The sequence below is a fragment of the Watersipora subatra genome, chromosome 11 (genome assembly GCF_963576615.1).
Source record: "Watersipora subatra chromosome 11, tzWatSuba1.1, whole genome shotgun sequence".
Classification (NCBI taxonomy): domain Eukaryota; kingdom Metazoa; phylum Bryozoa; class Gymnolaemata; order Cheilostomatida; family Watersiporidae; genus Watersipora; species Watersipora subatra.
In genome coordinates, this window is record NC_088718.1 from 32047906 (window position 1) to 32070162 (window position 22257).

The following is a 22257-nucleotide window of genomic DNA, read 5'->3' on the forward strand; positions in this document are numbered from 1 at the left end:
TGTGTTTTCTTATTACATAAAATCATTTGAACCTTTGCAGTTTTATTTGAAATGCAGCAGTAAACATTGTCACTCGTCTTTGTATGCAAAAAACATTGTCATTATGAGTTATCACTGCAAAATGCCTACAGATGAGTGTGCTGCCAGGACTGTGAAAAAGTTAAAAAAAAGGGTTTTGAATGTTGATACCATAATGAACCATGAACACTATGATTAATTCTTATGATATCTTATAAATAACGAGTGAACTCATAAACAATAAACCATTTATTAAAACAGACATTTTTTGGTCTGTCTCTTTACCCATCGCAATTCGACGCAAAAACAGAGTGTGACTTTTTCCAAGGATGTGTTTGTTTTTTGGTTTGCCAATAAATTAAAATACTCAAAGAGATACACAGCTTTTCGTGTGTTTCTCGACAAATTACAACAAAACCATATTGGTTTTTACTAGTTTACAAAGTATTTTGGTGGTAAAAAAGTTTCCGGTTGGCTTCTCTGCCTTTTTTAACTAATCATCACTATGATTGAAAAAAACGTTACATGATTAAAATAGAATCCCATGAACCAGATTTGAACTGGTGACCTAAGGATAGCAAATTACCACTACAGTCCTCCGCTCTACCAACTGAGCTATCACGGGCACATATCCAGTAAAATGTGTTTTCTTATCACATAAAACCATTTGAACTTTTGCAGTTTTAGTTGAAATGCAGTAGTAGACATTGTCACTCGTCTTTGTATGCAAAAAACATTGTCATTATGAGCTATCACTGCAAAATGCCTACAGATGAGTGTGCTGCCAGGACTGTGAAAAAGTTGAAAAAATTGGTTTTGTATGTTGATTCTATAATGAGCCATAAACACTTTGATTATATCTTATGATATCTTATAAATAACGAGTGAACTCATTAACAATAAACCATTTATTAAAACAGACAATTTTGGTCTGTCTCTCTACCCATCGCGGTTCGACGCAAAAACAGGTTGCGATTTTTTCCCAGGATCGGTTTGTTTACTGGTTTAACAATAAATAAAAAATCTTAAAGATAAACACAGTTTTTTGTTTGTTTCTCGACAAATTACCACAAAACCATAATGTTTTTTAGTAGTTTACAAAGTATTTTGGTTGTAAGAAAGTTTCCGGTTGGCGTCTCTGCCTTTTTGAACTAATCATCACTATGATTGAGAATAACGTAACACGGTTAAAATAGAATCCCATGAACCAGATTTGAACTGGTGACCTAAGGATAGCAAATTACCACTACAGTCCTCCGCTCGACAAACTGAGCTATCACGGGCACATCTCCGGTAAAATGTGTTTTCTTATTACATAAAATCATTTGAACCTTTGCAGTTTTATTTGAAATGCAGCAGTAAACATTGTCACTCGTCATTGTATGCAAAAAACATTGTCATTATGAGCTATCACTGCAAAATGCCTACAGATGAGTGTGCTGCCAGGACTGTGAAAAAGTTAAAAAAAAAGGGTTTTGAATGTTGATACCATAATGAACCATGATTACTATGATTAATTCTTATGATATCTTATAAATAACGAGTGAACTCATAAACAATAAACCATTTATTAAAACAGACAATTTTGGTCTGTCTCTCTACCCATCGCAGTTCGACGCAAAAACAGATTGCGATTTTTTTCCCAGGATCGGTTTGTTTACTGGTTTAACAATAAATAAAAAATCTTAAAGATAAACACAGTTTTTTGTTTGTTTCTCGACAAATTACCACAAAACCATAATGTTTTTTAGTAGTTTACAAAGTATTTTGGTTGTAAGAAAGTTTCCGGTTGGCGTCACTGCCTTTTTGAACTAATCATTACTATGATTGAGAATAACGTAACACGGTTAAAATAGAATCCCATGAACCAGATTTGAACTGGTGATCTAAGGATAGCAAATTACCACTACAGTCCTCCACTCTACCAACTGAGCTATCACAGGCACATATCCAGTAAAATGTGTTTTCTTATTACATAAAATCATTTGAACTTTTGCAGTTTTAGTTGAAATGCAGTAGTAGACATTGTCACTCGTCTTTGTATGCAAAAACATTGTCATTATGAGCTATCACTGCAAAATGCCTACAGATGAGTGTGCTGCCAGGACTGTGAAAAAGTTAAAAAAAAAGGGTTTTGAATGTTGATACCATAATGAACCATGAACACTATGATTAATTCTTATGATAACTTATAAATAACGAGTGAACTCATAAACAATAAACCATTCATTAAAACAAACAATTTTGGTCTGTCTCTCTACCCATCGCAATTCGACGCAAAAACAGAGTGTGATTTTTTCCAAGGATGTCTTTGTTTATTGGTTTGCCAATAAATTAAAATACTCAAGGAGAAACACAGCTTTTCGTGTGTTTCTCGACAAATTACAACAAAACCATAATGGTTTTTAGTAGTTTACAAAGTATTTTGGCTGTAAGAAAGTTTCCAGCTGGCATCTCTGCCTTTTTGAACTAATCATCACTATGATTGAGAAAAACTTTACATGATTAAAATAGAATCCCGTGAACCAGGTTTGAACTGGTGACCTAAGGATAACAAATTACCACTACAGTCCTCCGCTCTACCAACTGAGCTATCACGGGCACATCTCCAGTAAAATGTGTTTTCTTATTACATAAAATCATTTGAACTTTTGCAGTTTTAGTTGAAATGCAGTAGTAGACATTCTCACTCGTCTTTGTATGCAAAAACATTGTCATTATGAACTATCACTGCAAAATGCCTACAGATGAGTGTGCTGCCAGGACTGTGAAAAAGTTAAAAAAAAAGGGTTTTGAATGTTGATACCATAATGAACCATGAACACTATGATTAATTCTTATGATAACTTATAAATAACGAGTGAACTCATAAACAATAAACCATTCATTAAAACAGACAATTTTGGTCTGTCTCTCTACCCATCGCAGTTCGACGCAAAAACAGAGTGTGATTTTTTCAAAGGATGTGTTTGTTTATTGGTTTAACAATAAATAAAAAATCTTAAAGATAAACACAGTTTTTTGTTTGTTTCTCGACAAATTACCACAAAACCATAATGTTTTTTAGTAGTTTACAAAGTATTTTGGTTGTAAGAAAGTTTCCGGTTGGCGTCTCTGCCTTTTTGAACTAATCATTACTATGATTGAGAATAACGTAACACGGTTAAAATAGAATCCCATGAACCAGATTTGAACAGGTGACCTAAGGATAGCAAATTACCACTACAGTCCTCCGCTCGAACAACTGAGCTATCACGGGCGCATCTCTGGTAAAATGTGTTTTCTTATTCCATAAAACCATTTGAACTTTTGCAGTTTTAGTTGAAATGCAGTAGTAGACATTGTCACTCGTCTTTGTATGCGAAAATAATGTCATTGCGAGCTAATACTGAACAATGCCTACAGATGAGTGTGCTGCCAGGACTGTGAAATATTTAAAATAATGGGTTTGTATGTTGATACCGTAATGAACCATGAACACTGTGGTTATATCTTATGATATCTTATAGAAAACGAGTGAACTCATCAACAACAAACCATTTGTTAAAAGAGAACTTTTTTGGTCTGCTTCATTGCCGATCGCATGCCAACACAAAGACAGATCATGAGTTTTTTCCAAAGGTCATTTTGTTGCCAGCTTTGCGAATAAATTGAAAACTCAGAAATAAACCCAGCGTATTGTATGTTTGTCAACAACTTACAACAAAACCGTGATACTTTTTAGTAGTTTACAAAAGATTTCTGTTGTAAGAAAGTTTGGGTTGTCGTCTCCACCTATTTTGAAGTAATCACAATGATTGAAAAATACATTACATGGTTAAAACAGAATCCCATTAACCAGGTTTGAACAGATGACCTAAGGATAGCAAATTACCACTACAGTCCTCCGCTCTACCAACTGAGCTACCACAGGCACATCTCCAGTAAAATGTGTTTTCTTATTACATAAAATCATTTGAACTTTTGCAGTTTTAGTTGAAATGCAGTAGTAGACATTGTCACTCGTCTTTGTATGCAACAATATTGTCATTATGAGCTATCACTACAAAATTCCTACAGATGAGTGTGCTGCCAGGACTGTGAAAAAGTTTAAAAAAAAGGGTTTTGAATGTTGATACCATAATGAACCATGAACACTATGATTAATTCTTATGATATCTTTTAAATAACGAGTGAACTCGTAAACAATAAAACATTTATTAAAACAGACAATTTTGGTCTGTCTCTCTACCCATCGCAATTCGACGCAAAAACAGAGTGTGATTTTTTCCAAGGTTGTGTTTGTTTATTGGTTTGCCAATAAATTAAAATACTCAAGGAGAAACACAGCTTTTCGTGTGTTTCTCAACAAATTACAACAAAACCATATTGGTTTTTACTAGTTTACAAAGTATTTTGGTTGTAAAAATATTTCCAGTTGGCGTCTCTGCCTTTTTTAACTAATCATCATTATGATTGAAAAAACGTTGCATGATTAAAATAGAATCCCGTGAACCAGATTTGAACTGGTGATCTAAGGATAACAAATTACCACTACAGTCCTCCACTCTACCAACTGAGCTATCACGGGCACATATCCAGTAAAATGTGTTTTCTTATTACATAAAACCATTTGAACTTTTGCAGTTTTAGTTGAAATGCAGTAGTAGACATTGTCACTCGTCTTTGTATGCAAAAATAATGTCATTGCGAGCTAATAATGAACAATGCCTACAGATGAGTGTGCTGCCAGGACTGTGAAATATTTAAACTAATGGGTTTGTATGTTGATACCGTAATGAACCATGAACACTGTGGTTATATCTTATGATATCTTATAGAAAACGAGTGAACTCATCAACAACAAACCATTTGTTAAAAGAGAACTTTTTTGGTCTGCTTCATTGCCGAACGCATGCCAACACAAAGACAGATCATGAATTTTTTCCAAAGGTCATTTTGTTGCCAGCTTTGCGAATAAATTGAAAACTCAGAAATAAACCCAGCGTTTTGTATGTTTGTCAACAACTTACAAGAAAACCGTGATCCTTTTTAGTAGTTTACAAAAGATTTCTGTTGTAAGAAAGTTTCGGGTTGTCGTCTCCACCTATTTTGAAGTAATCACAATGATTGAAAAATACATTACATGGTTAAAACAGAATCCCATTAACCAGGTTTGAACTGATGACCTAAGGATAGCAAATTACCACTACAGTCCTCCGCTCGACCAACTGAGCTACCACGGGCACATCTCCAGTAAAATGTGTTTTCTTATTACATAAAATCATTTGAACTTTTGCAGTTTTAGTTGAAATGCAGTAGTAGACATTGTCACTCGTCTTCGTAAGCAAAAATAATGTCATTGCGAGCTAATATTGAAAAATGCCTACAGATGAGTGTGCTACCAGGACTTTAAAAAAATTAAATTAATTGGTTTTGAATGTTGATACCATAATGAACCATGAACACTATGATTAATTCTTATAATTATCTTATAAATAACGAGTGAACTCATAAACAATAAACCATTCATTAAAACAGACAATTTTGGTCTGTCTCTTTACCCATCGCAATTCGACGCAAAAACAGAGTGTGATTTTTTCTAAGGATGTGTTTGTTTATTGGTTTGCCAATAAATTAAAATACTCAAGGAGAAACACAGCTTTTCGTGTGTTTCTCGACAAATTACAACAAAACCATATTGGTTTTTACTAGTTTACAAAGTATTTTGGTGGTAAAAAAGTTTCCAGTTGGCGTCTCTGCCTTTTTGAACTAATGATCATTATGATTGAAAAAACGTTGCATGATTAAAATAGAATCCCGTGAACCAGATTTGAACTGGTGACCTAAGGATAACAAATTACCACTACAGTCCTCCGCTCTACCAACTGAGCTATCACGGGCACATCTTCAGTAAAATGTGTTTCCCTATTACATAAAATCATTTGAACCTTTGCAGTTTTAGTTGAAATGCAGTAATAGACATTGTCACTCATCTTTTTATGCAAAAAACATTGTCATTATAAGCTATCACTGCAAAATGCCTACAGATGAGTGTGCTGCCAGGACTGTGCAAAAGTTGAAAAAATGGGTTTTGTATGTTGATTCTGTAATGAGCCATAAACACAATGATTATATCTTATGATATCTTATAAATAACGAGTGAACTCATAAACAATAAACCATTTATTAAAACAGACAATTTTGGTCTGTCTCTCTACCCATCGCGGTTCGACGCAAAAACAGATTGCGATTTTTTCCCAGGATCGGTTTGTTTAATGGTTTAACAATAAATAAAAAATCTTAAATATAAACACAGTTTTTTGTTTGTTTCTCGACAAATTACCACAAAACCATAATGTTTTTTAGTAGTTTACAAAGTATTTTGGTTGTAAGAAAGTTTCCGGTTGGCGTCTCTGCCTTTTTGAACTAATCATCACTATGATTGAGAATAACGTAACACGGTTAAAATAGAATCCCGTGAACCAGATTTGAACTGGTGACCTAAGGATAGCAAATTACCACTACAGTCCTCCGCTCTTCCAACTGAGCTATCACAGGCACATCTCCAGTAAAATGTGTTTTCTTATTACATAAAATCATTTGAACCTTTGCAGTTTTATTTGAAATGCAGCAGTAAACATTGTCACTCGTCTTTGTATGCAAAAAACATTGTCATTATGAACTATCACTGCAAAATGCCTACAGATGAGTGTGCTGCCAGGACTGTGAAAAAGTTGAAAAAGTGAGATTTGAATGTTGATACCATAATGAACCATGAACACTATGATTAATTCTTATGACATCTTATAAATAACGAAAGAACTCGTAAACAATAAACCATTTATTAAAACAGACAATTTTGGTCTGTCTCTCTACCCATCGCAATTCGACGCAAAAACAGAGTGTGACTTTTTCCAAGGATGTGTTTGTTTATTGGTTTGCCAATAAATTAAAATACTCAAAGAGAAACACAGCTTTTCGTGTGTTTCTCGACAAATTACAACAAAACCATATTGGTTTTTACTAGTTTACAAAGTATTTTGGTGGTAAAAAAGTTTCCAGTTGGCGTCTCTGCCTTTTTGAACTAATCATCAATATGATTGAAAAAAACGTTACATGATTAAAATAGAATCCCGTGAACCATATTTGCACTGGTGACCTAAGGATAGCAAATTACCACTACAGTCCTCCGCTCGACCAACTGAGCTATCACGGGCGCATCTCTGGTAAAATGTGTTTTCTTATTCCATAAAACCATTTGAACTTTTGCAGTTTTAGTTGAAATGCAGTAGTAGACATTGTCACTCGTCTTTGTATGCAAAAATAATGTCACTGCGAGCTAATACTGAACAATGCCTACAGATGAGTGTGCTGCCAGGACTGTGAAATATTTAAAATAATGGGTTTGTATGTTGATACCGTAATGAATCATGAACACTGTGGTTATATCTTATGATATCTTATAGAAAACGAGTGAACTCATCAACAACAAACCATTTGTTAAAAGAGAACTTTTTTGGTCAGCTTCATTGCCGATCGCATGCCAACACAAAGACAGATCATGAATTTTTTCCAAAGGTCATTTTGTTGCCAGCTTTGCGAAAAAATTGAAAACTCAGAAATAAACCCAGCGTTTTGTATGTTTGTCAACAACTTACAACACAACCGTGATGCTTTTTAGTAGTTTACAAAAGATTTCTGTTGTAAGAAAGTTTCAGGTTGTCGTCTCCACTTAATTTGAAGTAATCGCAATGATTGAAAAATACATTACATGGTTAAAACAGAATTCCAATAACCAGGTTTGAACCGATGACCTAAGGATAGCAAATTACCACTACAGTCCTCCGCTCTACCAACTGAGTTACCACGGGCACATTTCCAGTAAAATGTGTTTTCTTATTACATAAAATCGTTTGAACTTTTGCAGTTTTAGTTGAAATGCAGTAGTAGACATTGTCACTCGTCTTCGTAAGCAAAAATAATGTCATTGCGAGCTAATACTAAAAAATGCCTACAGATGAGTGTGCTACCAGGAGTGTAAAAAAATTAAAATAATTGGTTTCGAATGTTGATACCATAATGAACCATGAACACTATGATTAATTCTTATGACATCTTATAAATAACGAAAAAACTCGTAAACAATAAACCATTTATTAAAACAGACAATTTTGGTCTGTCTCTCTACCCATCGCAATTCGACGCAAAAACAGAGTGTCACTTTTTCCAAGGATGTGTTTGTTTATTGGTTTGCCAATAAATTAAAATACTCAAAGAGAAACACAGCTTTTCGTGTGTTTCTCGACAAATTACAACCAAAACCATAATGGTTTTTACTAGTTTACAAAGTATTTTGGTGGTAAAAAAGTTTCCAGTTGGCGTCTCTGCCTTTTTGAACTAATCATCACTATGATTGAAAAAAACGTTACATGATTAAAATAGAATCCCATGAACCAGATTTGAACTGGTGACCTAAGGATAGCAAATTACCACTACAGTCCTCCGCTCTACCAACTAAGCTATCACGGGCACATCTCCGGTTAAATGTGTTTTCTTATTACATAAAACCATTTGACCCTTTGCAGTTTTAGTTGAAATGCAGTAGTAGACATTGTCACTCGTCTTTGTATGCAAAAAACATTGTCATTATAAGCTATCACTGCAAAATGCTTACAGATGAGTGTGCTGCCAGGACTGTGAAAAAGTTAAAAAATTGGTTTTGTATGTTGATTCTATAAAGAGCCATAAACACTATGATTATATCTTATGATATCTTATAAATAACGAGTGAACTCATAAACAATAAACCATTTATTAAAACAGACAATTTTGGTCTGTCTCTCTACCCATCGCAGTTCGACGCAAAAACAGAGTGTGACTTTTTCCAAGGTTGTGTTTGTTTATTGGTTTGCCAATAAATTAAAATACTCAAGGAGAAACACAGCTTTTCGTGTGTTTCTCGACAAATTACAACAAAACCATATTGGTTTTTACTAGTTTACAAAGTATTTTGGTGGTAAAAAAGTTTCCAGTTGGCGTCTCTGCCTTTTTTAACTAATCATCACTATGATTGAAAAAAACGTTGCATGATTAAAATAGAATCCCGTGAACCAGATTTGAACTGGTGACCTAAGGATAACAAATTACCACTACAGTCCTCCGCTCTACCAACTGAGCTATCACGGGCACATCTCCAGTAAAATGTGTTTTCTTATTACATAAAATCATTTGAACTTTTGCAGTTTTAGTTGAAATGCAGTAGTAGACATTGTCACTCTTCTTTGTATGCAAAAAACATTGTCATTATGAGCTATCACTGCAAAAGTCCTACAGATGAGTGTGCTGCCAGGACTGTAAAAAAGTTTAAAAAAAAGGGTTTTGAATGTTGATACCATAATGAACCATGAACACTATGATTAATTCTTATGATATCGTATAAATAACGAGTGAACTCGTAAACAATAAACCATTTATTAAAACAGACAATTTTGGTCTGTCTCTCTACCCATCGCAATTCGACGCAAAAACAGAGTCTGACTTTTTCCAAGGTTGTGTTTGTTTATTGGTTTGCCAATAAATTAAAATACTCAAGGAGAAACACAGCTTTTCGTGTGTTTCTCGACAAATTACAACAAAACCATATTGGTTTTTACTAGTTTACAAAGTATTTTGGTTGTAAAAAAGTTTCCAGTTGGCGTCTCTGCCTTTTTTAACTAATCATTACTATGATTGAAAAAACGTTGCATGATTAAAATAGAATCCCGTGAACCAGATTTGAACTGGTGATCTAAGGATAACAAATTACCACTACAGTCCTCCACTCTACCAACTGAGCTATCACGGGCACATATCCAGTAAAATGTGTTTTCTTATTACATAAAATCATTTGAACTTTTGCAGTTTTAGTTGAAATGCAGTAGTAAACATTGTCACTCGTCTTTGTATGCAAAAAACATTGTCATTATGTGCTATCACTGCAAAATGCCTACAGATGAGTGTGCTGCCAGGACTGTGAAAAAGTTGAAAAAATGGGTTTTGTGTGTTGATTCTATAATGAGCCATAAACACAATGATTATATCTTATGATATCTTATAAATAACGAGTGAACGCATAAACAATAAACCATTTATCAAAACAAACAATTTTGGTCTGTCTCTCTACCCATCGCGGTTCGACGCAAAAACAGATTGCGATTTTTTCCCAGGATCGGTTTGTTTACTGGTTTAACAATAAATAAAAAATCTTAAAGATAAACACAGTTTTTTGTTTGTTTCTCGACAAACTACCACAAAACCATAATGTTTTTTAGTAGTTTACAAAGTATTTTGGTTGTAAGAAAGTTTCCGGTTGGCGTCTCTGCCTTTTTTAACTAATCATCACTATGATTGAGAATAACATAACACGGTTAAAATAGAATCCCATGAACCAGATTTGAACTGGTGACCTAAAAATAGCAAATTACCACTACAGTCCTCCGCTTTACCAACTGAGCTATCACGGGCACATCTCCGGTTAAATGTGTTTTCTTATTACATAAAATCATTTGAACCTTTGCAGTTTTATTTGAAATGCAGCAGTAAACATTGTCACTCGTCTTTGTATGCAAAAAACATTGTCATTATGAGTTATCACTGCAAAATGCCTACAGATGAGTGTGCTGCCAGGACTGTGAAAAAGTTAAAAAAAAGGGTTTTGAATGTTGATACCATAATGAACCATGAACACTATGATTAATTCTTATGATATCTTATAAATAACGAGTGAACTCATAAACAATAAACCATTTATTAAAACAGACATTTTTTGGTCTGTCTCTTTACCCATCGCAATTCGACGCAAAAACAGAGTGTGACTTTTTCCAAGGATGTGTTTGTTTTTTGGTTTGCCAATAAATTAAAATACTCAAAGAGAAACACAGCTTTTCGTGTGTTTCTCGACAAATTACAACAAAACCATATTGGTTTTTACTAGTTTACAAAGTATTTTGGTGGTAAAAAAGTTTCCGGTTGGCTTCTCTGCCTTTTTTAACTAATCATCACTATGATTGAAAAAAACGTTACATGATTAAAATAGAATCCCATGAACCAGATTTGAACTGGTGACCTAAGGATAGCAAATTACCACTACAGTCCTCCGCTCTACCAACTGAGCTATCACGGGCACATATCCAGTAAAATGTGTTTTCTTATCACATAAAACCATTTGAACTTTTGCAGTTTTAGTTGAAATGCAGTAGTAGACATTGTCACTCGTCTTTGTATGCAAAAAACATTGTCATTATGAGCTATCACTGCAAAATGCCTACAGATGAGTGTGCTGCCAGGACTGTGAAAAAGTTGAAAAAATTGGTTTTGTATGTTGATTCTATAATGAGCCATAAACACTTTGATTATATCTTATGATATCTTATAAATAACGAGTGAACTCATTAACAATAAACCATTTATTAAAACAGACAATTTTGGTCTGTCTCTCTACCCATCGCAGTTCGACGCAAAAACAGATTGCGATTTTTTCCCAGGATCGGTTTGTTTACTGGTTTAACAATAATTAAAAAATCTTAAAGATAAACACAGTTTTTTGTTTGTTTCTCGACAAATTACCACAAAACCATAATGTTTTTTAGTAGTTTACAAAGTATTTTGGTTGTAAGAAAGTTTCCGGTTGGCGTCTCTGCTTTTTTGAACTAATCATCACTATGATTGAGAATAACGTAACACGGTTAAAATAGAATCCCATGAACCAGATTTGAACTGGTGACCTAAGGATAGCAAATTACCACTACAGTCCTCCGCTCGACCAACTGAGCTATCACGGGCACATCTCCGGTAAAATGTGTTTTCTTATTACATAAAATCATTTGAACCTTTGCAGTTTTATTTGAAATGCAGCAGTAAACATTGTCACTCGTCATTGTATGCAAAAAACATTGTCATTATGAGCTATCACTGCAAAATGCCTACAGATGAGTGTGCTGCCAGGACTGTGAAAAAGTTGAAAAAATTGGTTTTGTATGTTGATTCTATAATGAGCCATAAACACTTTGATTATATCTTATGATATCTTATAAATAACGAGTGAACTCATTAACAATAAACCATTTATTAAAACAGACAATTTTGGTCTGTCTCTCTACCCATCGCGGTTCGACGCAAAAACAGGTTGCGATTTTTTCCCAGGATCGGTTTGTTTACTGGTTTAACAATAAATAAAAAATCTTAAAGATAAACACAGTTTTTTGTTTGTTTCTCGACAAATTACCACAAAACCATAATGTTTTTTAGTAGTTTACAAAGTATTTTGGTTGTAAGAAAGTTTCCGGTTGGCGTCTCTGCCTTTTTGAACTAATCATCACTATGATTGAGAATAACGTAACACGGTTAAAATAGAATCCCATGAACCAGATTTGAACTGGTGACCTAAGGATAGCAAATTACCACTACAGTCCTCCGCTCGACCAACTGAGCTATCACGGGCACATCTCCGGTACAATGTGTTTTCTTATTACATAAAATCATTTGAACCTTTGCAGTTTTAATTGAAATGCAGCAGTAAACATTGTCACTCGTCATTGTATGCAAAAAACATTGTCATTATGAGCTATCACTGCAAAATGCCTACAGATGAGTGTGCTGCCAGGACTGTGAAAAAGTTAAAAAAAAAGGGTTTTGAATGTTGATACCATAATGAACCATGATTACTATGATTAATTCTTATGATATCTTATAAATAACGAGTGAACGCATAAACAATAAACCATTTATCAAAACAAACAATTTTGGTCTGTCTCTCTACCCATCGCGGTTCGACGCAAAAACAGATTGCGATTTTTTCCCAGGATCGGTTTGTTTACTGGTTTAACAATAAATAAAAAATCTTAAAGATAAACACAGTTTTTTGTTTGTTTCTCGACAAACTACCACAAAACCATAATGTTTTTTAGTAGTTTACAAAGTATTTTGGTTGTAAGAAAGTTTCCGGTTGGCGTCTCTGCCTTTTTTAACTAATCATCACTATGATTGAGAATAACATAACACGGTTAAAATAGAATCCCATGAACCAGATTTGAACTGGTGACCTAAGGATAGCAAATTACCACTACAGTCCTCCGCTTTACCAACTGAGCTATCACGGGCACATCTCCGGTTAAATGTGTTTTCTTATTACATAAAATCATTTGAACCTTTGCAGTTTTATTTGAAATGCAGCAGTAAACATTGTCACTCGTCTTTGTATGCAAAAAACATTGTCATTATGAGTTATCACTGCAAAATGCCTACAGATGAGTGTGCTGCCAGGACTGTGAAAAAGTTAAAAAAAAGGGTTTTGAATGTTGATACCATAATGAACCATGAACACTATGATTAATTCTTATGATATCTTATAAATAACGAGTGAACTCATAAACAATAAACCATTTATTAAAACAGACATTTTTTGGTCTGTCTCTTTACCCATCGCAATTCGACGCAAAAACAGAGTGTGACTTTTTCCAAGGATGTGTTTGTTTTTTGGTTTGCCAATAAATTAAAATACTCAAAGAGATACACAGCTTTTCGTGTGTTTCTCGACAAATTACAACAAAACCATATTGGTTTTTACTAGTTTACAAAGTATTTTGGTGGTAAAAAAGTTTCCGGTTGGCTTCTCTGCCTTTTTTAACTAATCATCACTATGATTGAAAAAAACGTTACATGATTAAAATAGAATCCCATGAACCAGATTTGAACTGGTGACCTAAGGATAGCAAATTACCACTACAGTCCTCCGCTCTACCAACTGAGCTATCACGGGCACCTATCCAGTAAAATGTGTTTTCTTATCACATAAAACCATTTGAACTTTTGCAGTTTTAGTTGAAATGCAGTAGTAGACATTGTCACTCGTCTTTGTATGCAAAAAACATTGTCATTATGAGCTATCACTGCAAAATGCCTACAGATGAGTGTGCTGCCAGGACTGTGAAAAAGTTGAAAAAATTGGTTTTGTATGTTGATTCTATAATGAGCCATAAACACTTTGATTATATCTTATGATATCTTATAAATAACGAGTGAACTCATTAACAATAAACCATTTATTAAAACAGACAATTTTGGTCTGTCTCTCTACCCATCGCGGTTCGACGCAAAAACAGGTTGCGATTTTTTCCCAGGATCGGTTTGTTTACTGGTTTAACAATAAATAAAAAATCTTAAAGATAAACACAGTTTTTTGTTTGTTTCTCGACAAATTACCACAAAACCATAATGTTTTTTAGTAGTTTACAAAGTATTTTGGTTGTAAGAAAGTTTCCGGTTGGCGTCTCTGCCTTTTTGAACTAATCATCACTATGATTGAGAATAACGTAACACGGTTAAAATAGAATCCCATGAACCAGATTTGAACTGGTGACCTAAGGATAGCAAATTACCACTACAGTCCTCCGCTCGACAAACTGAGCTATCACGGGCACATCTCCGGTAAAATGTGTTTTCTTATTACATAAAATCATTTGAACCTTTGCAGTTTTATTTGAAATGCAGCAGTAAACATTGTCACTCGTCATTGTATGCAAAAAACATTGTCATTATGAGCTATCACTGCAAAATGCCTACAGATGAGTGTGCTGCCAGGACTGTGAAAAAGTTAAAAAAAAAGGGTTTTGAATGTTGATACCATAATGAACCATGATTACTATGATTAATTCTTATGATATCTTATAAATAACGAGTGAACTCATAAACAATAAACCATTTATTAAAACAGACAATTTTGGTCTGTCTCTCTACCCATCGCAGTTCGACGCAAAAACAGATTGCGATTTTTTTCCCAGGATCGGTTTGTTTACTGGTTTAACAATAAATAAAAAATCTTAAAGATAAACACAGTTTTTTGTTTGTTTCTCGACAAATTACCACAAAACCATAATGTTTTTTAGTAGTTTACAAAGTATTTTGGTTGTAAGAAAGTTTCCGGTTGGCGTCACTGCCTTTTTGAACTAATCATTACTATGATTGAGAATAACGTAACACGGTTAAAATAGAATCCCATGAACCAGATTTGAACTGGTGATCTAAGGATAGCAAATTACCACTACAGTCCTCCACTCTACCAACTGAGCTATCACAGGCACATATCCAGTAAAATGTGTTTTCTTATTACATAAAATCATTTGAACTTTTGCAGTTTTAGTTGAAATGCAGTAGTAGACATTGTCACTCGTCTTTGTATGCAAAAACATTGTCATTATGAGCTATCACTGCAAAATGCCTACAGATGAGTGTGCTGCCAGGACTGTGAAAAAGTTAAAAAAAAGGGTTTTGAATGTTGATACCATAATGAACCATGAACACTATGATTAATTCTTATGATAACTTATAAATAACGAGTGAACTCATAAACAATAAACCATTCATTAAAACAAACAATTTTGGTCTGTCTCTCTACCCATCGCAATTCGACGCAAAAACAGAGTGTGATTTTTTCCAAGGATGTCTTTGTTTATTGGTTTGCCAATAAATTAAAATACTCAAGGAGAAACACAGCTTTTCGTGTGTTTCTCGACAAATTACAACAAAACCATAATGGTTTTTAGTAGTTTACAAAGTATTTTGGCTGTAAGAAAGTTTCCAGTTGGCGTCTCTGCCTTTTTGAACTAATCATCACTATGATTGAGAAAAACTTTACATGATTAAAATAGAATCCCGTGAACCAGGTTTGAACTGGTGACCTAAGGATAACAAATTACCACTACAGTCCTCCGCTCTACCAACTGAGCTATCACGGGCACATCTCCGGTACAATGTGTTTTCTTATTACATAAAATCATTTGAACCTTTGCAGTTTTAATTGAAATGCAGCAGTAAACATTGTCACTCGTCATTGTATGCAAAAAACATTGTCATTATGAGCTATCACTGCAAAATGCCTACAGATGAGTGTGCTGCCAGGACTGTGAAAAAGTTAAAAAAAAAGGGTTTTGAATGTTGATACCATAATGAACCATGATTACTATGATTAATTCTTATGATATCTTATAAATAACGAGTGAACGCATAAACAATAAACCATTTATCAAAACAAACAATTTTGGTCTGTCTCTCTACCCATCGCGGTTCGACGCAAAAACAGATTGCGATTTTTTCCCAGGATCGGTTTGTTTACTGGTTTAACAATAAATAAAAAATCTTAAAGATAAACACAGTTTTTTGTTTGTTTCTCGACAAACTACCACAAAACCATAATGTTTTTTAGTAGTTTACAAAGTATTTTGGTTGTAAGAAAGTTTCCGGTTGGCGTCTCTGCCTTTTTTAACTAATCATCACTATGATTGAGAATAACATAACACGGTTAAAATAGAATCCCATGAACCAGATTTGAACTGGTGACCTAAGGATAGCAAATTACCACTACAGTCCTCCGCTTTACCAACTGAGCTATCACGGGCACATCTCCGGTTAAATGTGTTTTCTTATTACATAAAATCATTTGAACCTTTGCAGTTTTATTTGAAATGCAGCAGTAAACATTGTCACTCGTCTTTGTATGCAAAAAACATTGTCATTATGAGTTATCACTGCAAAATGCCTACAGATGAGTGTGCTGCCAGGACTGTGAAAAAGTTAAAAAAAAGGGTTTTGAATGTTGATACCATAATGAACCATGAACACTATGATTAATTCTTATGATATCTTATAAATAACGAGTGAACTCATAAACAATAAACCATTTATTAAAACAGACATTTTTTGGTCTGTCTCTTTACCCATCGCAATTCGACGCAAAAACAGAGTGTGACTTTTTCCAAGGATGTGTTTGTTTTTTGGTTTGCCAATAAATTAAAATACTCAAAGAGATACACAGCTTTTCGTGTGTTTCTCGACAAATTACAACAAAACCATATTGGTTTTTACTAGTTTACAAAGTATTTTGGTGGTAAAAAAGTTTCCGGTTGGCTTCTCTGCCTTTTTTAACTAATCATCACTATGATTGAAAAAAACGTTACATGATTAAAATAGAATCCCATGAACCAGATTTGAACTGGTGACCTAAGGATAGCAAATTACCACTACAGTCCTCCGCTCTACCAACTGAGCTATCACGGGCACCTATCCAGTAAAATGTGTTTTCTTATCACATAAAACCATTTGAACTTTTGCAGTTTTAGTTGAAATGCAGTAGTAGACATTGTCACTCGTCTTTGTATGCAAAAAACATTGTCATTATGAGCTATCACTGCAAAATGCCTACAGATGAGTGTGCTGCCAGGACTGTGAAAAAGTTGAAAAAATTGGTTTTGTATGTTGATTCTATAATGAGCCATAAACACTTTGATTATATCTTATGATATCTTATAAATAACGAGTGAACTCATTAACAATAAACCATTTATTAAAACAGACAATTTTGGTCTGTCTCTCTACCCATCGCGGTTCGACGCAAAAACAGGTTGCGATTTTTTCCCAGGATCGGTTTGTTTACTGGTTTAACAATAAATAAAAAATCTTAAAGATAAACACAGTTTTTTGTTTGTTTCTCGACAAATTACCACAAAACCATAATGTTTTTTAGTAGTTTACAAAGTATTTTGGTTGTAAGAAAGTTTCCGGTTGGCGTCTCTGCCTTTTTGAACTAATCATCACTATGATTGAGAATAACGTAACACGGTTAAAATAGAATCCCATGAACCAGATTTGAACTGGTGACCTAAGGATAGCAAATTACCACTACAGTCCTCCGCTCGACAAACTGAGCTATCACGGGCACATCTCCGGTAAAATGTGTTTTCTTATTACATAAAATCATTTGAACCTTTGCAGTTTTATTTGAAATGCAGCAGTAAACATTGTCACTCGTCATTGTATGCAAAAAACATTGTCATTATGAGCTATCACTGCAAAATGCCTACAGATGAGTGTGCTGCCAGGACTGTGAAAAAGTTAAAAAAAAAGGGTTTTGAATGTTGATACCATAATGAACCATGATTACTATGATTAATTCTTATGATATCTTATAAATAACGAGTGAACTCATAAACAATAAACCATTTATTAAAACAGACAATTTTGGTCTGTCTCTCTACCCATCGCAGTTCGACGCAAAAACAGATTGCGATTTTTTTCCCAGGATCGGTTTGTTTACTGGTTTAACAATAAATAAAAAATCTTAAAGATAAACACAGTTTTTTGTTTGTTTCTCGACAAATTACCACAAAACCATAATGTTTTTTAGTAGTTTACAAAGTATTTTGGTTGTAAGAAAGTTTCCGGTTGGCGTCACTGCCTTTTTGAACTAATCATTACTATGATTGAGAATAACGTAACACGGTTAAAATAGAATCCCATGAACCAGATTTGAACTGGTGATCTAAGGATAGCAAATTACCACTACAGTCCTCCACTCTACCAACTGAGCTATCACAGGCACATATCCAGTAAAATGTGTTTTCTTATTACATAAAATCATTTGAACTTTTGCAGTTTTAGTTGAAATGCAGTAGTAGACATTGTCACTCGTCTTTGTATGCAAAAACATTGTCATTATGAGCTATCACTGCAAAATGCCTACAGATGAGTGTGCTGCCAGGACTGTGAAAAAGTTAAAAAAAAAGGGTTTTGAATGTTGATACCATAATGAACCATGATTACTATGATTAATTCTTATGATAACTTATAAATAACGAGTGAACTCATAAACAATAAACCATTCATTAAAACAAACAATTTTGGTCTGTCTCTCTACCCATCGCAATTCGACGCAAAAACAGAGTGTGATTTTTTCCAAGGATGTCTTTGTTTATTGGTTTGCCAATAAATTAAAATACTCAAGGAGAAACACAGCTTTTCGTGTGTTTCTCGACAAATTACAACAAAACCATAATGGTTTTTAGTAGTTTACAAAGTATTTTGGCTGTAAGAAAGTTTCCAGCTGGCATCTCTGCCTTTTTGAACTAATCATCACTATGATTGAGAAAAACTTTACATGATTAAAATAGAATCCCGTGAACCAGGTTTGAACTGGTGACCTAAGGATAACAAATTACCACTACAGTCCTCCGCTCTACCAACTGAGCTATCACGGGCACATCTCCAGTAAAATGTGTTTTCTTATTACATAAAATCATTTGAACTTTTGCAGTTTTAGTTGAAATGCAGTAGTAGACATTCTCACTCGTCTTTGTATGCAAAAACATTGTCATTATGAACTATCACTGCAAAATGCCTACAGATGAGTGTGCTGCCAGGACTGTGAAAAAGTTAAAAAAAAGGGTTTTGAATGTTGATACCATAATGAACCATGAACACTATGATTAATTCTTATGATAACTTATAAATAACGAGTGAACTCATAAACAATAAACCATTCATTAAAACAGACAATTTTGGTCTGTCTCTCTACCCATCGCAGTTCGACGCAAAAACAGAGTGTGATTTTTTCAAAGGATGTGTTTGTTTATTGGTTTAACAATAAATAAAAAATCTTAAAGATAAACACAGTTTTTTGTTTGTTTCTCGACAAATTACCACAAAACCATAATGTTTTTTAGTAGTTTACAAAGTATTTTGGTTGTAAGAAAGTTTCCGGTTGGCGTCTCTGCCTTTTTGAACTAATCATTACTATGATTGAGAATAACGTAACACGGTTAAAATAGAATCCCATGAACCAGATTTGAACAGGTGACCTAAGGATAGCAAATTACCACTACAGTCCTCCGCTCGAACAACTGAGCTATCACGGGCGCATCTCTGGTAAAATGTGTTTTCTTATTCCATAAAACCATTTGAACTTTTGCAGTTTTAGTTGAAATGCAGTAGTAGACATTGTCACTCGTCTTTGTATGCGAAAATAATGTCATTGCGAGCTAATACTGAACAATGCCTACAGATGAGTGTGCTGCCAGGACTGTGAAATATTTAAAATAATGGGTTTGTATGTTGATACCGTAATGAACCATGAACACTGTGGTTATATCTTATGATATCTTATAGAAAACGAGTGAACTCATCAACAACAAACCATTTGTTAAAAGAGAACTTTTTTGGTCTGCTTCATTGCCGATCGCATGCCAACACAAAGACAGATCATGAGTTTTTTCCAAAGGTCATTTTGTTGCCAGCTTTGCGAATAAATTGAAAACTCAGAAATAAACCCAGCGTATTGTATGTTTGTCAACAACTTACAACAAAACCGTGATACTTTTTAGTAGTTTACAAAAGATTTCTGTTGTAAGAAAGTTTGGGTTGTCGTCTCCACCTATTTTGAAGTAATCACAATGATTGAAAAATACATTACATGGTTAAAACAGAATCCCATTAACCAGGTTTGAACAGATGACCTAAGGATAGCAAATTACCACTACAGTCCTCCGCTCTACCAACTGAGCTACCACAGGCACATCTCCAGTAAAATGTGTTTTCTTATTACATAAAATCATTTGAACTTTTGCAGTTTTAGTTGAAATGCAGTAGTAGACATTGTCACTCGTCTTTGTATGCAACAATATTGTCATTATGAGCTATCACTACAAAATTCCTACAGATGAGTGTGCTGCCAGGACTGTGAAAAAGTTTAAAAAAAAGGGTTTTGAATGTTGATACCATAATGAACCATGAACACTATGATTAATTCTTATGATATCTTTTAAATAACGAGTGAACTCGTAAACAATAAAACATTTATTAAAACAGACAATTTTGGTCTGTCTCTCTACCCATCGCAATTCGACGCAAAAACAGAGTGTGATTTTTTCCAAGGTTGTGTTTGTTTATTGGTTTGCCAATAAATTAAAATACTCAAGGAGAAACACAGCTTTTCGTGTGTTTCTCGACAAATTACAACAAAACCATATTGGTTTTTACTAGTTTACAAAGTATTTTGGTTGTAAAAATATTTCCAGTTGGCGTCTCTGCCTTTTTTAACTAATCATCATTATGATTGAAAAAACGTTGCATGATTAAAATAGAATCCCGTGAACCAGATTTGAACTGGTGATCTAAGGATAACAAATTACCACTACAGTCCTCCACTCTACCAACTGAGCTATCACGGGCACATATCCAGTAAAATGTGTTTTCTTATTACATAAAACCATTTGAACTTTTGCAGTTTTAGTTGAAATGCAGTAGTAGACATTGTCACTCGTCTTTGTATGCAAAAATAATGTCATTGCGAGCTAATAATGAACAATGCCTACAGATGAGTGTGCTGCCAGGACTGTGAAATATTTAAACTAATGGGTTTGTATGTTGATACCGTAATGAACCATGAACACTGTGGTTATATCTTATGATATCTTATAGAAAACGAGTGAACTCATCAACAACAAACCATTTGTTAAAAGAGAACTTTTTTGGTCTGCTTCATTGCCGAACGCATGCCAACACAAAGACAGATCATGAATTTTTTCCAAAGGTCATTTTGTTGCCAGCTTTGCGAATAAATTGAAAACTCAGAAATAAACCCAGCGTTTTGTATGTTTGTCAACAACTTACAAGAAAACCGTGATCCTTTTTAGTAGTTTACAAAAGATTTCTGTTGTAAGAAAGTTTCGGGTTGTCGTCTCCACCTATTTTGAAGTAATCACAATGATTGAAAAATACATTACATGGTTAAAACAGAATCCCATTAACCAGGTTTGAACTGATGACCTAAGGATAGCAAATTACCACTACAGTCCTCCGCTCGACCAACTGAGCTACCACGGGCACATCTCCAGTAAAATGTGTTTTCTTATTACATAAAATCATTTGAACTTTTGCAGTTTTAGTTGAAATGCAGTAGTAGACATTGTCACTCGTCTTCGTAAGCAAAAATAATGTCATTGCGAGCTAATATTGAAAAATGCCTACAGATGAGTGTGCTACCAGGACTTTAAAAAAATTAAATTAATTGGTTTTGAATGTTGATACCATAATGAACCATGAACACTATGATTAATTCTTATAATTATCTTATAAATAACGAGTGAACTCATAAACAATAAACCATTCATTAAAACAGACAATTTTGGTCTGTCTCTCTACCCATCGCGGTTCGACGCAAAAACAGATTGCGATTTTTTCCCAGGATCGGTTTGTTTAATGGTTTAACAATAAATAAAAAATCTTAAATATAAACACAGTTTTTTGTTTGTTTCTCGACAAATTACCACAAAACCATAATGTTTTTTAGTAGTTTACAAAGTATTTTGGTTGTAAGAAAGTTTCCGGTTGGCGTCTCTGCCTTTTTGAACTAATCATCACTATGATTGAGAATAACGTAACACGGTTAAAATA

At 34.0% G+C, this 22257-nt stretch overlaps 25 non-coding genes across 25 annotated transcripts; all 25 read right to left on the minus strand.

The window, feature by feature from the left end:
- Positions 1-558: 558 nt before the first annotated feature.
- Trnay-gua (transfer RNA tyrosine (anticodon GUA)) lies at positions 559-643 on the minus strand. Its single transcript is given in 2 exon segments — positions 559-594; positions 607-643. It is a non-coding gene; the product is annotated as a tRNA-Tyr (tRNA).
- A 573-nt stretch (positions 644-1216) lies between these two features.
- Positions 1217-1301, minus strand: Trnay-gua (transfer RNA tyrosine (anticodon GUA)). The gene is given in 2 exon segments: positions 1217-1252; positions 1265-1301. It is a non-coding gene; the product is annotated as a tRNA-Tyr (tRNA).
- A 575-nt stretch (positions 1302-1876) lies between these two features.
- Positions 1877-1961, minus strand: Trnay-gua (transfer RNA tyrosine (anticodon GUA)). The gene is given in 2 exon segments: positions 1877-1912; positions 1925-1961. It is a non-coding gene; the product is annotated as a tRNA-Tyr (tRNA).
- Positions 1962-2534: 573 nt separating this feature from the next.
- Positions 2535-2619, minus strand: Trnay-gua (transfer RNA tyrosine (anticodon GUA)). Its single transcript is given in 2 exon segments — positions 2535-2570; positions 2583-2619. It is a non-coding gene; the product is annotated as a tRNA-Tyr (tRNA).
- Positions 2620-4503: 1884 nt separating this feature from the next.
- On the minus strand, positions 4504-4588 carry Trnay-gua (transfer RNA tyrosine (anticodon GUA)). Its single transcript is given in 2 exon segments — positions 4504-4539; positions 4552-4588. It is a non-coding gene; the product is annotated as a tRNA-Tyr (tRNA).
- Positions 4589-5815: 1227 nt separating this feature from the next.
- Trnay-gua (transfer RNA tyrosine (anticodon GUA)) lies at positions 5816-5900 on the minus strand. Its single transcript is given in 2 exon segments — positions 5816-5851; positions 5864-5900. It is a non-coding gene; the product is annotated as a tRNA-Tyr (tRNA).
- A 573-nt stretch (positions 5901-6473) lies between these two features.
- Positions 6474-6558, minus strand: Trnay-gua (transfer RNA tyrosine (anticodon GUA)). Its single transcript is given in 2 exon segments — positions 6474-6509; positions 6522-6558. It is a non-coding gene; the product is annotated as a tRNA-Tyr (tRNA).
- Positions 6559-8444: 1886 nt separating this feature from the next.
- Trnay-gua (transfer RNA tyrosine (anticodon GUA)) lies at positions 8445-8529 on the minus strand. The gene is given in 2 exon segments: positions 8445-8480; positions 8493-8529. It is a non-coding gene; the product is annotated as a tRNA-Tyr (tRNA).
- A 572-nt stretch (positions 8530-9101) lies between these two features.
- Positions 9102-9186, minus strand: Trnay-gua (transfer RNA tyrosine (anticodon GUA)). Its single transcript is given in 2 exon segments — positions 9102-9137; positions 9150-9186. It is a non-coding gene; the product is annotated as a tRNA-Tyr (tRNA).
- A 573-nt stretch (positions 9187-9759) lies between these two features.
- On the minus strand, positions 9760-9844 carry Trnay-gua (transfer RNA tyrosine (anticodon GUA)). The gene is given in 2 exon segments: positions 9760-9795; positions 9808-9844. It is a non-coding gene; the product is annotated as a tRNA-Tyr (tRNA).
- A 573-nt stretch (positions 9845-10417) lies between these two features.
- Positions 10418-10502, minus strand: Trnay-gua (transfer RNA tyrosine (anticodon GUA)). The gene is given in 2 exon segments: positions 10418-10453; positions 10466-10502. It is a non-coding gene; the product is annotated as a tRNA-Tyr (tRNA).
- A 574-nt stretch (positions 10503-11076) lies between these two features.
- Positions 11077-11161, minus strand: Trnay-gua (transfer RNA tyrosine (anticodon GUA)). Its single transcript is given in 2 exon segments — positions 11077-11112; positions 11125-11161. It is a non-coding gene; the product is annotated as a tRNA-Tyr (tRNA).
- Positions 11162-11734: 573 nt separating this feature from the next.
- Trnay-gua (transfer RNA tyrosine (anticodon GUA)) lies at positions 11735-11819 on the minus strand. The gene is given in 2 exon segments: positions 11735-11770; positions 11783-11819. It is a non-coding gene; the product is annotated as a tRNA-Tyr (tRNA).
- A 573-nt stretch (positions 11820-12392) lies between these two features.
- Positions 12393-12477, minus strand: Trnay-gua (transfer RNA tyrosine (anticodon GUA)). The gene is given in 2 exon segments: positions 12393-12428; positions 12441-12477. It is a non-coding gene; the product is annotated as a tRNA-Tyr (tRNA).
- Positions 12478-13051: 574 nt separating this feature from the next.
- Trnay-gua (transfer RNA tyrosine (anticodon GUA)) lies at positions 13052-13136 on the minus strand. The gene is given in 2 exon segments: positions 13052-13087; positions 13100-13136. It is a non-coding gene; the product is annotated as a tRNA-Tyr (tRNA).
- Positions 13137-13710: 574 nt separating this feature from the next.
- Trnay-gua (transfer RNA tyrosine (anticodon GUA)) lies at positions 13711-13795 on the minus strand. The gene is given in 2 exon segments: positions 13711-13746; positions 13759-13795. It is a non-coding gene; the product is annotated as a tRNA-Tyr (tRNA).
- Positions 13796-14368: 573 nt separating this feature from the next.
- On the minus strand, positions 14369-14453 carry Trnay-gua (transfer RNA tyrosine (anticodon GUA)). Its single transcript is given in 2 exon segments — positions 14369-14404; positions 14417-14453. It is a non-coding gene; the product is annotated as a tRNA-Tyr (tRNA).
- A 575-nt stretch (positions 14454-15028) lies between these two features.
- Positions 15029-15113, minus strand: Trnay-gua (transfer RNA tyrosine (anticodon GUA)). Its single transcript is given in 2 exon segments — positions 15029-15064; positions 15077-15113. It is a non-coding gene; the product is annotated as a tRNA-Tyr (tRNA).
- Positions 15114-15685: 572 nt separating this feature from the next.
- Positions 15686-15770, minus strand: Trnay-gua (transfer RNA tyrosine (anticodon GUA)). The gene is given in 2 exon segments: positions 15686-15721; positions 15734-15770. It is a non-coding gene; the product is annotated as a tRNA-Tyr (tRNA).
- Positions 15771-16344: 574 nt separating this feature from the next.
- On the minus strand, positions 16345-16429 carry Trnay-gua (transfer RNA tyrosine (anticodon GUA)). Its single transcript is given in 2 exon segments — positions 16345-16380; positions 16393-16429. It is a non-coding gene; the product is annotated as a tRNA-Tyr (tRNA).
- A 574-nt stretch (positions 16430-17003) lies between these two features.
- Positions 17004-17088, minus strand: Trnay-gua (transfer RNA tyrosine (anticodon GUA)). The gene is given in 2 exon segments: positions 17004-17039; positions 17052-17088. It is a non-coding gene; the product is annotated as a tRNA-Tyr (tRNA).
- Positions 17089-17661: 573 nt separating this feature from the next.
- On the minus strand, positions 17662-17746 carry Trnay-gua (transfer RNA tyrosine (anticodon GUA)). The gene is given in 2 exon segments: positions 17662-17697; positions 17710-17746. It is a non-coding gene; the product is annotated as a tRNA-Tyr (tRNA).
- A 575-nt stretch (positions 17747-18321) lies between these two features.
- Positions 18322-18406, minus strand: Trnay-gua (transfer RNA tyrosine (anticodon GUA)). Its single transcript is given in 2 exon segments — positions 18322-18357; positions 18370-18406. It is a non-coding gene; the product is annotated as a tRNA-Tyr (tRNA).
- A 573-nt stretch (positions 18407-18979) lies between these two features.
- Trnay-gua (transfer RNA tyrosine (anticodon GUA)) lies at positions 18980-19064 on the minus strand. The gene is given in 2 exon segments: positions 18980-19015; positions 19028-19064. It is a non-coding gene; the product is annotated as a tRNA-Tyr (tRNA).
- A 1883-nt stretch (positions 19065-20947) lies between these two features.
- On the minus strand, positions 20948-21032 carry Trnay-gua (transfer RNA tyrosine (anticodon GUA)). Its single transcript is given in 2 exon segments — positions 20948-20983; positions 20996-21032. It is a non-coding gene; the product is annotated as a tRNA-Tyr (tRNA).
- Positions 21033-22257: the final 1225 nt, after the last annotated feature.